General features: G+C 30.0%; 1 non-coding gene across 1 annotated transcript; it reads left to right on the top strand.

The window, feature by feature from the left end:
- The first annotated feature begins 1,235 nt into the window (after nucleotides 1-1,235).
- Nucleotides 1,236-1,353, top strand: LOC115879830. The gene has a single exon (XR_004049765.1). It is a non-coding gene; the product is annotated as a 5S ribosomal RNA (ribosomal RNA).
- The last annotated feature ends 14,082 nt before the right edge of the window (nucleotides 1,354-15,435 follow it).

Raw genomic sequence — 15,435 nt, 5'->3', positions numbered from 1 at the left:
TATTCATTTCATAGCTATCGCTAACGCCGTTTTTTCCCGATTTTACGATATGAACTTGGTATGAACACAATCGAACGTCAGGAAGTGGTATCATAATAGTAGAACAAAACTTATTATATTGTCGCCGAATTACAATGAAAATTCAGGATTCAATTATACAATAAAAAGTCAGGAAGTGATTGTAATTTAGCTCATAAGATTTAATTTCATCTAACGTGGCAAACTGAAAAAAACAACTCTGATCTATTTTAATATGTTTAAATGATGTAGCAAATTTGAAGATAGGCTTTATCAGGAAGTATTACGATATGAATTACAATTCGCAACACTGCAGACAAAAATTCTTTAAATTTTGTTTGTAGAAAACTGTCTTTCTTTTAAATTTATTGCCCTCTATTATGTAGTAGCGAAACTAGATATCATAATATCATATTTTGGAGACAGACTTTTAAAGCCTGTCTTATTTACTACCTACAATTTTATACATGTAACGAGGCTTCTGTTGCGTAGCTAGATATTCTGTGCTGTTTACATCAAATCAAAGGTTGAACTGGTGATACGTTTATTTGCTGGAACTTCTATATTTTTTGTACACCAGTTGAAGGAAACATTTACTTTAGCAGCTTACGAAAACTCGGCCGTGTATGCATTAAATAGAACCCCATAATAAAACATTTTTATAATAACAAATCTGAAGTTGTCTCTGAAACTGAAATCTGTCAATTCTAAACTGTGAAGTTAGACAATAGTTAGACAAAAACAATGCTGTCCTTGTCTAGGCGGCCATACTTGTCGTGAGGAGAATGACAGGAATGACACTAATGACTGTTTCCAATTTTCCTATTTCACTGTCACCCCCCTGTAAGAAACTGTGTATTTTTAGTATCCCTATCATCACAAGCGCCCCTAACGGCGATCTTCGAACTTCATTTAGATCATGAAATCTGGGCCGAAAATTTTTGCGTTCGATTCGCCTCCTCCTTTTAGACTCCATAGGAAGAGCATACTCTTATTTTCTCTCTTTTAGTTCTTTCCGACTCTTACAGATGGCAGTACTAGGATTATCAGAAAATTTTTTAACTTGTAAATGTTACTAGCATTTATTTTGTTGTTATTTTTGGAAAACTATGTTTATAACTATTATTGTGATTAATTAATATTAACAATAAATCTTCATATTGCATAAAAAGTTTAAATTTCATAGTTAACATAACCGAGAGCTACCAAATTTTACATGTAACGGCCATACCACGTTGGACCACCAGTTCCCGTTCGATCACTGAAGTTAAGCAACGTCGGGCGCGGTTAGTACTTGGATGGGTGACCGCTTGGGAACCCCGCGTGCCGTTATTTTTTTATGTTTTAATGAATAATATTATTTATTTTTTTGGACACATCCAAATAATGATGTCTTTTTAGCACATAAAATTTAAAGAACAAAATAGTTAGGAATAACAAGAAATTTAATAACAAAACTATTTCTTCTAAGTATTTTATTTTATCTTAACTATTTTATTAAGTTTGTTTTTGGAAGGGTATAAAGTCTGGTATTTACTATTCCATTAGCGTTTTTTGTTTCAGGAAATAATATTTTTTTATAATATTATTTATTTTGTACTTATCTAATTGTCCACCATGTCATTTTAACATATAGATTTAAAGTATTGTTTAACATATATTTTAATTAGTTTATTTAAACCGCTACACAAGAAATGCATTATTTTGTGTTAATGTGGTTATTTATGTAATTCGTTGTTGTAAAACGCGAGTTTAAAAAATACCCAATTCTCTACAAACATCTGACTATTTTGTATTTCATGCAACTTTGATAAAACCTTGAGTCGATCAGGGATCGCATAAGGTTTGGATTTTAGTAGCCACCTAATGCAACTAATGCAAGGTGCATGAAATACAAAATATTCAGTCAATTGAAGGCACTGCTGCATGTTTTTGTTGATTGCAATGCATTGTTACAATCAACAGTTTTATACAGCTACTAGCTGACTAGTAATTTAATGTGAGAGTTTTTTTTGCCAGTTTTGTTGTAGGGATGACTGATTGACTGAATGGTCTGAAATTATTGAGACCAATCCGTTTAACAGTTGTCATTTGTTTGTTAAATATTCGTTTGTTGTTGTCTATTGTATTGAACACTACAGGTGAATTGGGTTCTAGTAAACTTTAGGTACATCGGAATTTCACACTTTTCTTTGCTTTCTTAGAAAGATTACTGTAAATAGAGCATATTAAGACAAAAAATTTGTTGGATCATACAGTTTTTTTAGCATTTGGGTCATAGACTTAAAATAAAATATAGACTACACTATTTACATCTCAACGCGGTCAAACAATCTTTTTTGTACACATGTTTACTTCTGAGTACAGTCGACCGAGCCTTCCTCATCCAGCCTATGTTGTCACGTCTTTAATATTAACAATATTTTTTTTCTTGTTATACACATATATTGAGTTATTAATACTACAGTTTAATAAAGTAGGTTTTAATATTCCATAGGTGTATTAAATAGTCCTTATACTACTAAATTATAAGTCGGATACTGTTTAAAAAGGATAAGTTCTTTACAATATGACAACACCGATTAGAGGCGAGGGAGCATATTCATTCATTTATTACCTTGTAGTAGGCGTCGCACGTGTGCGGTAAAGCTGTGTTGCCGCTATGCCCCCGGCTGTATTAACGCATTTTCTTAGCTTGTAGTCCTTAAGTGTTTATTTTATTGACTTTTTCTGTTCAAGAACTATAAAATATGGTTCGCCAGTACCAAATTTGCAAGAAATTTGACTTAAATAATCCATTTAAGTCTCTTGAAACGGCTTTGACCGGTAGGCAACTCTCAATTTACCCATTGGGAGTCAGTGGCGTTGTTGTAGAAAGGCGCTTATTTAGATAATATTTTAGTAAAATGTAAAATCTGAATTTTTTCTCTTATATTACATTATTTACTTACTTACATTGTAACAAAATCATAATTATAACCCTGTTAATAATTAATAATGTTTTTATTAAAAATATATTCCGGTTTATTCTAAAATTATCTTCAGAATCTAAAATAACATACAAGAATTTTAATATGATATTACATTATGAGACAATATTTTTTAATATACCGGGTCGTCTCAAAAGTGGTTCACCGCTATAACTTTTTTATTTTTTCAGATAAAAAAACAGATTTGTATGTTAGTAGGTATATGACATAAATTAGGATTTATTGACGTATTCAATTGTTTTTGGTCTCTTTCTGTTTCACCGAAATGATTACATCTTTTGATTTTTAAAGGCACCCTCGGTATATTTCTACTTTATTCGATAGAAAATGATAATAGAATTCTGAATAGAATGACATATCATATGTCAACTTTTGACATTGTCGCTTAAAAACAAATCGTATTATAAATTTCAATCCAGGGTGCCATGGTGTTGTTAAAAACACTAAGTTTTAATCAAGGAGCCTTGGAAAAATAGTTTTGATCGTCTAATGGGTTTCGTGTCTTGTCTAGGCCGATTAAAAGATGTACAAATCATATTTTTAATCATACATATGTCAATTTTTTCAAATGGAACAAGGGTGACTCGTTAGCATATTTGGAAAAAGCATTTTTTTATGAATATATTGATACCACACACTTGGTATTTCGAGTCAAATTGTCGTTATGAACCACGTGTTACAATTACAATTAAACCATATGCGAAAGTGTCAAAAGTTGACATATGATATGTCATTCTATTCAGAGTGTCATTTTCTATCAAATAAAGTAGAAATATACCGAGGGTGCCGTTTAAAAATTAAAAGTTATAGTCATTTCCGGTGAAACAGAAAGTGACCAAAAACAATTGAATGCGTCAATCAATCCTAATTTATGTCATATACTAACATACTAAATCTTGTTTTTTTATTTGAAAATATAAAAAAATTATGGGGTTGAGCCACTTTTGGGACGCACCCGGTATAATAAAGACAGTACCGAGTTAAATAAATGTAGTTTTCATTTTATCCCCTTCCTATCACCTTCCTTGCTTTAATGGAACAGATTTATGTTTTCTCTATTTTACATAATAAGACATCACTTAACCAGAAAAAAAATTACAACAATCATATTTTTTTTTCTCTCTCTGTCGCCGATTCTATTATATCTGTGGAATAGATCCTGTTTTCATTAATATTAGGGGTTGTAAATGTTTGACTAAAATAATAATTTATTATTAATTTCAAAAATTACGTAATTTCGATTATAAAATTTCTTCTATGACGTGTATTTTAATATTTTTATCCTTTTTGGACTCTAAGACGTTTTTTCTAAACTTTTATTTAAAAAACCTGTCTTAAATCTTAATAAAATATAAAAAAGTTTCAATACGATATATTTTTAATTTAATTATAGCTTCATTAAAGTAAAAAAATTACCCGGCTATGATACGGAGAGTTCAGGTGTACTTGAGAAACGAAAGACAGTGTTGTGTTTCTCGGCAGAGTCGTCAGGGAACGACCGTTACGACAGAGACAACCTATCTATCGCTCGTGTCGAACTCGTTATAACCTAAAACAATAACACAACAATAACAAGACATTGTCTGACCGCATGTTCCAGCTATTTATGAATGAGATGCTCAGTCTATATTTTATTTTAAGTTTATGATTTGGGTTGCTTTGGTTAGCTTTTCTTTGTGGAGGGTGTTAAGCTGTGGTTTTTATATTTTTATAGTCAACTGGTGATTTTGCAAAAATATCATTAGATTGGTTAGGATTTGGGTTGCTTTGGTTAGCTTTTCTTTGTGGAGGGTATTAAGCTGTGGTTTTTATATTTTAATAATTTACTGTGATAGATTGGTTAGCATTTTAGGCACTTGTAAATGATTTTTTTTTGGTTCAAAAGTGCTTCATCCAAGGATGTTTTTCTTTTAAACTGTTCTATAGCAATAGATAGAGCTTTCGACTAAAAAAATAAAAATTGCGAAATTCTGAGGTACTTAATGTTTACCAGACCCGGTGAACTGCATTCACCTTTAGTGTCCAATATAAGAATAAATAACCTTTGCATGTATTAATTTTGCATTATTTTTCATTATTGCGTAGTTAAATATTACAGCACTTTGATATTTTTAGCGTTATTAGTACACCTACGCAAACCAATCCTAATACGAACAATAAACAAGACAAGTTTACAGAAATAAACCAAATAATCATCATGTGATATTCAATATGCGTAAATACTCTAATTTTTTTTATGCTGTATAGTTTTCACAAAGAGTTGTCAATCAGATTTTAAGGCCAATTCGTTTTTTCATCATTTTAAGTGTATATTCTATGTTTGTGAGACAAAACGTACGGTACTTATTGGGAGAAACAAATATATTTTTTCTTGAAAATATAATAAAAAACTATACTTTATCAATATTACAGATTTTTGATTTTGCTTATATCGCAGTATTTGACCGTTGGAGGATTTCCATTCCAAAAACTTCCATATTAGTCTATATTTGCATTAAGATTTTTGCGAACGACCCTTGACATTGTAATCCGTCACCCTTTTCATTCATTCAATTTTAGGGCTATGCTATAGCTATATTACTTTCTCCCTCTATAGTAACACGTAGTAATACAGTACCGAGAATTTCAGGTCTTCAGAACAAAATGTTCAAAGAGGGATGAATTTAAAAACGTTTTAAATCGGTATATCTACTTAATTTACATACAAAATTTGTATAACCTAATGGAAGTTTTAGTTTTGTATAACTTTGGAACCAATGATTGATTAAAAAATTCACTTTTGATATTACCTGAATTATGAAACTATTTACTTAAGAAAAAAAAATTGTTCAAACTAGTAAGAGTAAAATTAATAAGAGTAGAACAATATAAGATAGATAAGTATACCTACATGCTGAAAAAATAAGCTTAGTGTGATTCCCTGTACATTTCTTTATTTCAAGTGACTAGAAGGAGATGCACAAGAAATACAATTTATTGTAAAATTAGGCTAATAAACAATCTATAAAACAGTTTCAATATTATTATGAATTCAGAAGAGTCATTTAATGCCAAAATTATATGCTATTCTGTAAACTTTGGCTTTAGCAACATATTTACCAGTATACTTTTGTATATTATCAAATCGTGTTTTTGTTTTTCATTCATCGATACATAAAGAGCAGAAAACATCATAAAGCAAAGAATGTTTACAGGTTATTCTCCTTTCGAGGAATACTTGTACAGGGTGGGTCAAATTCGACGCTTTTAAATGGAAACACCCTTTTCTATATCGGTGTCTGGAGCTCAATTTTCATCAAAAACATGATGGTGAAAACCGCACATCAATATCTCTTACCGTTTAGGAGTTACGGGGTGTTTTTCAAAAATGTGTATTTTTAACAAATCGCTGTAACTTTTTTGCTATGGAAAATTTTGCATTTCTATGAAATCATTTCCAAAGCACCTTTTTATGTAGAATTTAATGGTATAAGTATAATTTTTTTAAAATTAAGAATTTAAGAGTTATCAACAGAAAAATTGATTTTTTATTTGGGACTCCCTCTATATTTTTAATTAACCGAAAAGAATTTAAAATTACCTTTCCAAAAATATAGCACACTTGATATTTTGTTGTATTCCCCTTCGAAATACAGAATTTTTAAAAGTTCGCCACTTTTAACTAGTAGGCTTTGGATCCCTTATTGATGATATGCCCTTAATGGAACTCGAAAACATATTTTTCCAGCAAGAAGAGGCACCGCCTCAGAACGCTGAAGTTATCAGCAAATTTTTGCAGCCAATTTCAAGAATAATTGAATAGCTAACCAAGATCCCAGCCGTTGGCCGTCGAGGCCACCTGACAGTGCCCATGGATCTAATCCTAAACACATGCAAATGCTTTAATTTGATAGTTTAGTTTTGAGTTTAGAAACTTTTTTATCTCTTGTGTTTCTTTGATAAAACTCACCGATTTGAAATTAAAAATAAAATGTAAAATTACATGTCAGACAAAAAGCATTTTTAGATTAAGAATGTCTTGATAATAACTATTTATTTTATTGTTATAGATAATAACGTATTGCATGTAGAGTAATGTTGGTTAAATATATTATTAGAATTGTTATAAAATTCTGCAGCTCTCATACTAAATGTTTTTCCTAAAAAATTACAGCAGCTCACAGCTTTTATCAGAATTTGTTTTTTGTTACAGCCGGTGCCATTCAAAGCCTATTTTTTAATTTAAAACGGACGAGTTTTATTGTATACTACTATATCTAAAAAGAGGAATCAAACTAAACTATCCAAATTATTTTTTTGCATATGTTTGATAAGGTAATTTTAAATTCTCGTTAATAAATTAAAGATAGGGGTAGTTTATTTCAACCCCTTCCACTCATTTTAAAAAAGTGAAAAAATATCAGAAAGTGTTTTCATAACAGTAATGCTTCCATAAAATTTTATTAGTATATCTCTTTCAAATTTTCTGTTGATAATTCTTAAATTATTAATTTTAAAAAATTATACTTAAACCATTAAATTCTACGTAAAATGTGCTTTGGAAAGTGAAAAAAATATCAGAAAGTGTGTTTTCATAACAGTAATGCTTCCATAAAATTTTATTAGTATATCTCTTTTCGTTTTCAAGATAAAAAATAAAAACATTATTTTTCCGCCATCTTTGTACCGCGATATCTCCCTAATGGTTGACTTTTGACCCAACGTTTATGGAGCAAACTACCCTTTATTTTAAACAAGCAATCACCCCCTGAAGTTTTTCGCACTTGTTTTGAAACACCCTGTATATAAATATAGACAATGGAAGTCCGAAATTCTTTTAGTTTCAATACTAAATCATTGTGTACCACATTTAAAGAAACTAAATATGCTATAGACATATTTTTCCGAGCCTTCTTAATTTCTGAAATAAAGGGCGAAATATAAAATGTTACATTTTTTGAATACGTATCTTGGTTATCTAAATCGAACTTATCGAAAATGTGAAAACTGTATCTCATAGAGATATTCTCTAACAAAAAATGTGGTACTTGTAGGGGTATTTGGCTTTTTAACAATATATGTACCTATAAATACTTATAGAAATGGTAACAATAGATGAATTGGAAATTATCGATATGTCGAAAAAAAATATACCTGATGCTATTAAATCGATAGTTATCGATATATATCGGGCAAAAATCCCAAATTTCCTTTACTCTAAAATAATAAATATACAGGGTGGTCCGAACTGTATTCCGGAAACTTCGGCAGCGTATTCTGCAGATAAAAATAAGTAAAAAAGTTCGTATAAATGTATGTCCTAAAATGCTTCGTTTCGGAGATACAGGGTGTAGAAGTTTTATATATATTTCGATTTTTTCTAAATAATTTCGATGAAAATTGGTGTCTGAGAGTTTTTTGACATGAGAAATTTGATTTTGATATCAATATGACACCTATTTGTAGAGGGCGCCACCTACACATATTTTTTAACTGATTTGAAGAGCAATAACTTTTCGTCCGTACCTGTATAAAACTACTGAGTAAAAAAAACATTTACGACGTTTTTTCCGTAAAAAATGTCTCTTGGTAAAAATCGCTACGACCAATAGTTCTCGAGCTATTTGGAATCGAAATTATCAATACCTGTCATCATTGACATAAATTAAACATGTTGACTAAATAGTTACTTGAGTGAAATCATAAATTTGAAATGTTTTTGTGCCAAAAGTTCAAAGGAAACTGTTTTATCATCATTTTTGCAGAAAAATTTATGCTTAATTTAAAAAAAATAAAATTTTCCAAATTTATTATTTCAGTCAAATAACTAATCTACTCAATGTTTGTTTTTTGCCAATAATGACATGTATTGACTATTTCCATTCTAAATATCTTGAGAACGGTTGCTCGTAGCGATTTTTACCAAGAGACATTTTTTACGGAAAAAATCACGGAAATGTATATTTTTTTACTCGGTAGTTTTATACAGGTATGGATGAAAAGTTATTATACTCTTCAAAACAGTTAAAACACATGTAGGTGGCGCCCCCTACAAAAGTAAATGTCATATTGACATCAAAATCAAATTTCTCATGCTAAAAAACTTCCAGACACCAATTTTCATCCAAATATTTATGTTACTTCATAAATTATTTGAAAAAAATCGAAATAAAAATGAAACTTATTGTACACCCTGTATATTCGAAACTAAGCATTTTAGGACATACATTTATACGAACTTTTTTACTTACTTTTATCTGCAGAATATGCTGCCGAGGCTTCCGGAATACAGTTCGGTCCACCCTGTATAATGTAAACAAAGTGAAAAAGGAAATTATTTTATACAAATTGAATATTCAGTACGAAATATTTTATTAACTTTTATTTATTTCCTTTTTTATATTAGGCCAAATTTAGAACTAGGTTGACAATTAAAACACACTGTAAATTTAATATTTATATTTTAATCAGTTTAATAATTTTTCCCGATTATTTTACAAAGTTCTAAATGTTCTTCTTTATTACCATTTAAAGCTACAGATTATGGTATACTGTTGTTCGTAGTACGTAGATTATTCGTACAGATAAATTATTAATACATACATGTTAATTAAAAAATGAGTGAATAAATAATCGCTAGAATCTCTTTAGATGATAACTTTATAATGTGTAAGGTATTAATTACGGCGTAACATTTTCGATTTATGCATAGAATTAAATTTATCTTGATAATAATTATGTTAAATGTATAACTAGCGAATGCTTGATGTATTTACTAATACTATTAACACTATGCATGACATTTATTATTCGTTTATAAAGGAAGTTGTGAAATGAAGTGTTTGAAATAATTAGATATTTCGAAGATTAGGTACTAACAAATTAGCAACAAGAGGGTGAGTCAAGAATAGAGTAATGTGAAGTATCCTGTATAATCCCTGTATTTAATCATTCAACAATTCTGTATCTAATCACTTCCTACAACATTTCTTGAGATACTCAAAATCAAAGAAGTAATGAATTTTATTCATAGACTTAAAATAAATTTTATTCTATTGTTGACTCATCTTGTACATGACGTTAGTGGTAGAAACATGGAAAGCATCTTGTTATGATTCACCATGTAAATACAAAGTACATAATGTAGCTATCTTTAATTTGAAGTATTTCTAAAGTCTGTCCAACCAGTGAAGGTAGATTTCGACAGAAGATATTCAAAAAATGATAGAAAATACAATTTATTTGCGAATTAAAATAGCAGACACAAAACTGTCATTGTTATGGTTAGAGACCGAGCTCACAACTAGTTAAAGGCTCCCCACCAAGCAAAAAACCTCACATTATATTTGCAACATTGCAGTCAATCCCCAAACAGTTTGCTTTGTAATGTTGATTTCTAAACATTGTGTCGTGATTGATGAAACCTTGCTACAGAAACATATAAACATGGTTTACGTTTTTTCTGCAACATTGCAACAAACATTCAAATGAAAGATCCGCGCAAGTTAATATTAATTAATAATATAACAAATATACCATAGGATCGTAAAAAACGGAGTCTAGTTGGCTTGGAAATGAATATTGATGACATTCCTCATATAAAACGACAGCGATTTTCTTTTCATAGCCATCGCTGATGTTTTTTTTTTCGATCATACGGTATAAGTTAGGTTAGGTTAAAGCACTTGTTTTTTTACGTTTTTGGTATCACATTTTATGCTTTTCGAATGAGATTTTAATGAATGTAAAAGTTAGTATAATTTTATTATTATGTGTGTTTTAACAATACTTAGCCATGAATAAGTATAACAAATTTTGTTTAGTTTAGTTTGTTTTTAAGCTAAATTTTATGTTTTATGTTAGCTTTTAGCCAACTATAGATTGAAGTAGATAAAATCAGGATACGAGTATATCAATCTAATGATAAAATCACAAATAATATTCAGTATTAATTATTCTCAATAATATTTTTTTAATGATGTTCTAATTATTTGAAATTTTATAAAATAAGGACATAAAGGGGCCTCAAAGATTACTGTCACAAGAGGTAAGTTTCGCATTGCTTTATTTATTAGAACTGATTGTTTTTATTTTTACTACTTTAGAAATGATTGGATATAGATTTCAAAACTTTACTGAAAAGGAATTTGAAACCATGAATAAGACAATTCAACATGCGAAGACAAAATATGAAAGATGCAAAAAATCAGTTAAATATAAGTTTGCTTTTCCTTCTACATACATTTAATGTTATACTTTCCATTTGTATTTTTGAATAAGAAATATAAAATAATGTTTATACTGTACCTATATATTTTGTATTATTTCAGACATTCAACTTTAAGATTTCTTTTAGAAATTCGACTTGGAGGTCAGAGTTGAGTAATTCCTTATTTAATGAGCAGCCGAAAAGATCAGTAAGTTCTCAGTACTTGACAGTATTTTTGATATTTTTGAAACAAGTAAGTGATAAATTTCTAATTTTTATTCGTTTTTTTTTCAATTTGTTTGACAAATTCGACTAGGTAGGGATTCTATTAGGTAGGTTTTCTTTCGTTGTAGGGATATATTTACCGAGCATTTTAAATTTTTCTAAGTCAATGGATATAGAGATATATCTACATATTTTTATCAATATTGTTTATGTTTTTCGTCAATACAATATTAGTAAAAGTATATTATACCTATGTGAAAGTCTACAATTAATACCCATTAATGTTTCTGTTGATTATAACCTATTACTGATGTATTATTGTTAACAAGAAAAAACTGTTTCATTAATTGATAAGTAAATATTAAAAAATAATTTTTATATTTTGCCTCTGCTGAATGAAATGGTTTTTTAATGCAAACATTATCTATTTTTTGCTATATTATTTTAGCAATAAAGTTAATTATAATTAATAATATAATTTTACCAATATTGTATTGACGTAAAATTAACAATATTGCTAATACATCCCAAATTAGTACTTTCTTGAACGTTACGTTAGCAACGTTTCAGTAATATTGTGAAATGCAACCTTGCACTGCAATGTGATTAGGCTACCCTAAAACCTTGCATAAACCTCCCTACAATGAAAAAAGCAATGTTACACCTTGCTTTGCGAAGTTTTGGCAATGTTCCAGCAATAAATTTTGCTTGTTGGGCCAATACTGTACCATACCAAAAAAATGTACAATCATCTGCCTTTGAATATCAAGTCGCTTTCATTCTTTCCCGCATTTCGAATGCTCTGAAATCATACTTACTGGAGAGAGCCCTATATGTGGTAAACGACTTTTTGTTGATGTTTAATCATGAACAATTTTGAATTTTAAAATTTTGATAATCTCGCACACTGGTTAAAAGTCTAGTATTTAATATTTTATAACTCTTAAATGATTAATTATATCTATTTACAATTTTCCTATTGTAAAATTTTATTGATTCGCCTTTTTTGTGTTCTGCAATATCCATGTATGTTCTGTTTGTAATTTTAATGATGTAAAAAAGTATTTTTTTTTGAATTGTAAGATTTGTATTTTATATCTATATATATATGATATTTTTTATTATTTGTATATTTTTTGGGCTTTTGTTTGTTTTGTAAATGCTGTGTCGATGAAGCTATTTTGGTTTTTTATACAACAAAGCGTTATTTATTATGGACACTCTCGTTGGGCACAGGGCCGGATCTACCTACGGGCTGTTTGGGCTGCAGCCCAGGGCCCCGAGGTTACAAGGGGCCCCCAAACCCCGCGAAAAACAATAGACCCATAGGTGGGAACTGTTGAATCGTGAAATAAAATTAAAATTCAGGTTAAACGTTTAAGCCAGACAAGATGGCCTTGCCACTATGATGCTGTCAAAGCCTTAAAAAATAATTATGATGACATTATGAAAATTTTCAAAAGTTTCAGCGAAAATGAGGTTGAGAAAGTTGATTTCCGGAAAGAGGCACGAAATTTATTCAATAAAATGGCGAAACTCGAGACTGCAATTTTGATTATCTTGGGAAGAAGTTTTGGAGAGATTTCATTTAGTTAATAAAAAAATACAGAGCCCTGGTTTAGACATTTGTGAAGGCAACAAGTTAATTGTTTCTTTAAAAGACTTTGTGAGCAACATACGACATCAATCAGATCAAATGTTACAGGAATACGACGAAAAAGCTAAAAAATTAAGTACTAGTGTAATAATAGACTACAATTACATAAACAAGAGATGCATTATCCCAAAATTTTCAGATAAGTCTACAGGTGAATTCTCAGTATACGGCGCAGAAAGATTTAAAGAGACACGTTAAAAGTTGCGTTGGATAAGCTGATTATGGATTTAAATAAAAGGAGACAAGTCTATGAGACATATAGCAAGAAATTCAAATTTTTAATGGATTTGCAAGACAAAAATATCGAAAACATAGATTTGGAAATTACACTTCATATTATTGATTACAATCCCGATGACGTAGACGAGCATTTAGTGAATGAGTGCATTCAATTAAAATCGTACTTACTCCAATCTATGTCTGAGTCTTACACCTCTTGCAGTGACATTTTTATGCTCATGTATGAAAATAAACTTACGTGTTCCCTAACTGCTATACCATTTTAAAGATTTTTTTAACATTGCCAATCACTAGCTGTAAAGCAGAACGCTCCTTCTCCAAGATGTCCTATGTAATAATGTAAATATAGGACAACAATGTCGAACCATCGACTAAATAATTTATCACTTCTTTCCATAAATTGTGATCTAACAAAAGACTTGGAATGTGATGACCAAATAACTGTCAATTTCTGTGACTACAACCTATCAATTTATTTTACTAAATAAATAAAATTGTTTTATTGTTTTTTTATATTCTTATAAAATATCACTATTTCGGTTTCTCTCTCACCCAAAGATTGCCTGGAAGAGATTGCTACCACAGCAATAAGGTCGCCTTTTGTACAACTAATACTTGCGTAGATTTAAGTAACATTTATGTTACTTAAATCCACATATCACAAATACCGAAGTCTACAGCAGAATAGGCAGAGAAAGAGAATTGCTCAATATAATAAAAATAAGAAAAACATCATACTTAGGAAATATATTGAGAAATGAAAAATACCACGTCTTACAATTGATAGTTAAGGGTAAGATTGAAGGAAAGAGAGGTCTCGGCAGGAAGAAACTATCTTGGTTGAGAAACATCAGAAACTGGACTCACCTAATTTGAAGAACTTATAATGAAAGTCGAGAATCGTGAAGATTTGCCAATGTGATCGCCAACCTCCACGAAAGAGACGGCACGTAAAGAAGAAGAATAATAATATATCATTATAGAAACAGTTTTTTGATATGGCTATTAGTTGAGTACTTATGTAGGCCCCTAAATAGTTTCAGCCCAGGGCCCCACAAACTCACGATCCGCCCCGAAGATCTAATTTTCGTTTAGATTTTATGCAATAGTTTTTACAAAATATGACTTTTTTAGATTTCTCTTTCACTACCGCAATACCCAGGGTTTTTTCAAGAAATGAACATCCACAAAAGTACAGACATTATTTAAGGACGTACCCTTAATTGACCCTCAACTGTAATTGACATACGAGGTATACAACACGATAATACAACAAAAAGGAATTTTGGAAGATGACAATATCATTGTTTAAGGAATTGTGACAATATCAACAAACAAGTAATAGGTATATGAAGCTTCTTGAAAAAATAAAGTTTATAATCATTTTTTTTTCAAGAAAATTAAATTTGTTAAAAACATTTCAAGATTTACTCAAAGTTTACAAATTTTAAAAGGTAAAGTTAAATATATTTTATTCTAGTGGGCCAATTTTGGTGGTCTTTGAAGCAATATATAGGCTTTTTAGCAAACATTAAAGTCCCCATTTGTCTATTATACGAAAAATGTGTTTATTTGGGCGAAAGGTTCAAACACCCTGTGGAATGCTGCAATAAGCATTTTTTTTAATTCACTTTATCAAGAAGGTGCAAGCTTTTTTCTATGGCTTGTCTTTTGATTCATCTCAATTTTTTTTGTCGGAGATTTCCGCTTTTGTCCAGAAGTTGTAGCTGCTATTGTTACTTTAATTGAACATGGTAGAGATATGCACTTCTGGAGATAAAACTATCTCTGTTGGAGTAATTGTGAAGAAACAGTCATACTATGCCCATCGATGACAGTGACGTGACCAAAACAATAACCAATAATTTATAGGTGTGTTGATGAGAACCAAAATCAAAGGCAACCTTTTAATTCTAAAATCGTTACTGTCTTTTTAAAAGCTAATATCTCCAGTAGCGAAGCTCAATTATATTGAAATCTAGAATGCCACTTTATCTAAAGAAGCAAACATTCGACCAATGTGTATTACCAGTCATGACCTATGCATGCGAAACCTGGACACTTAAAACGAACATTAAAAGGAAACTGCAGGTCGCGTAACGCTCAATAGAACGAAA

The sequence above is a fragment of the Sitophilus oryzae genome, unplaced genomic scaffold, assembly GCF_002938485.1.
Source record: "Sitophilus oryzae breed Bouriz unplaced genomic scaffold, Soryzae_2.0 scaffold_1588_pilon_pilon, whole genome shotgun sequence".
In the NCBI taxonomy this organism is placed as follows: Eukaryota; Metazoa; Arthropoda; class Insecta; order Coleoptera; family Curculionidae; genus Sitophilus; species Sitophilus oryzae.
This window is presented reverse-complemented; position numbering and strand designations above follow the sequence as displayed.